The sequence below is a fragment of the Anabrus simplex genome, chromosome 6, assembly GCF_040414725.1.
Source record: "Anabrus simplex isolate iqAnaSimp1 chromosome 6, ASM4041472v1, whole genome shotgun sequence".
NCBI classification, from domain to species: domain Eukaryota; kingdom Metazoa; phylum Arthropoda; class Insecta; order Orthoptera; family Tettigoniidae; genus Anabrus; species Anabrus simplex.
In genome coordinates, this window is record NC_090270.1 from 188,543,161 (window position 1) to 188,545,318 (window position 2,158).

Sequence of the window (2,158 nt, forward strand, 5' to 3'; positions counted from 1 at the left end):
CAGGCACTTCTTGACGCGTCACTCAGTCAACCCAACCTCGCTTAAAACAAGGCCCTCGTATTGGCTATTGAGTGTCTGATGTGACATTGAACGTCCACTCACGTGCATCCACATTGATCCACTCCAATTCTTCAGTCTATACTACCTGCCGTACCCCGTGTTTCCAAGCCACTTTGTTGCAACACATTCAACTGACCTCAACCGTCCTTCCCGATATAGTCGCTGTTTTCCCGGTTGCACAGTCCTTACAGCTAGGCCATATTTACAGACTCTTACCCAAACGGAAATTTATACAAAATATAATGATGCACATATGCAATATTCCCTAACTACACATTCTTCTTATAATATTACGTTTTTACATTCTCAATAAACAAAATTACATGATTTTAACATTACAAACTATATACGAAAATTTCCCAACCTAAAAATTCGGGGATCGTACATACGTACGGTTACAGTACATTAAGGGTAATTATTCTCGCCGTCATATTACAAACATTATTCGCCTTCGCTTTAATCATGCCCTCACTCCTCTGTATAAACATCGATTTAATCTCTCCACCCATTCCTCCTGTATATGTGATACACCGACTGCTGATGTAAATCATTTATTCTTTCAATGCCCTGTGTTCGATTCTTTTCGTCCGGCTTTTCCTTCTCGTTTTGTCAGTCTCCATAAACCTCTCACCACCAATGTCTCCTGTTTGCTTACTGATATGTCTCCTGCCATAATACACGTTATCAATCAATATCTGGATGATGCTCATATTTCTTTGTAAACTTCCGTATTTTCAACTTGGCACTGTTACATCAAATACAGATAGAGACAATACGCGTCACTTCCAGATTTAACCTTGTTAAAATGGGAGACAAGTCGCAAGTGGCGCTTCTAGTGCCTTGACCTGAATATTTGCGGTAAATTCAAATATCAATGGAAATGTATATACGGAAATGGATAAATTACGTCTAGAAAGAAAGTGTTTCTAAGATATTAACTTCGAAGTTGCTAACGCAATTCTGGATAAATGAATGAAGAATCATTTAACAGGTTATTATTTAAAGACTAAAATTATACATATAATCAAGATGTGAAATGGACTGCTGTGAAAGGGCTTGATTCATTTATGCATTAGGTACTTTTTAAGCTTTAGAATTTCTGCCTGAACGTTCACGGCTAAATTTTTCATTTTTTCTTCATTTAAAAGCGTTGTGTCATCATATTAAAACATTTGTCAACAAAAATATCTGCACATTCCTTACGCACGTGATTCAATTAATTTACATTTAAGAGCTGGACAATTTCCCTTTTAACTTGAAGCCTACTAACAGACAGAAAATCTATAAATTTAGCCTAAAAAAACATTCAAACTTTCCCTATAATCAATACTTGCCATAATGCCATTACATTAGGGTAAAGCAAATTTGCATCATCATATTGTTTCAACAAAATATGTACATTTTTTATATCACCCATATTTTCTTCAGTGCTTGACAACGCATTACGGCATTCCAAATGGGATAACTTGGAACACAACCAGCCACACAAATATGCATATGTATTTTTCTGAATTAAATTATACCCACAGATCACACCTACAACAACACATCGGTATTGAAGGTTAACTACTGCACTATACAATACAATATGCGTATTATATTTTAAGGCAATTAAAATATGGTTCGAGTAGGTCAGAATATTTTGAAGTACTATAAAAATCTCTTTGTAACTGGAAGAATATATATATATATATGCAAACACAATATTACTTACATTTTCTTGTCACGAGGGAAACTGAAGAAAGACCGCGTATGCTTCTCTACTTCATAGTTACTGCAGCCAAACACAGCACAGATCTTTCCCCTCATGTTAAGAGGAGATATCAAGGAATGACACACGCCACTATTTAATTGTGTCAACTCACTGAAAACACATAAATAACACCAAAAACTTCACACACAAACACACGTGCTCATATGACAGAATCAGTAGTTCTCAGGTCATTCCGCAAGAGAGAGAGCTCTAATAGCTGTCCCTCGATATCTCGCTGTGTGTCGCGTATTGTCTCTACTGTATTTGGTTACATATATACTCCTGCTTCAAATGTGTTCGATTCTGCGCGCTTCCTCTGTTTGTCTTTTGTCGCTCATGCTGTGT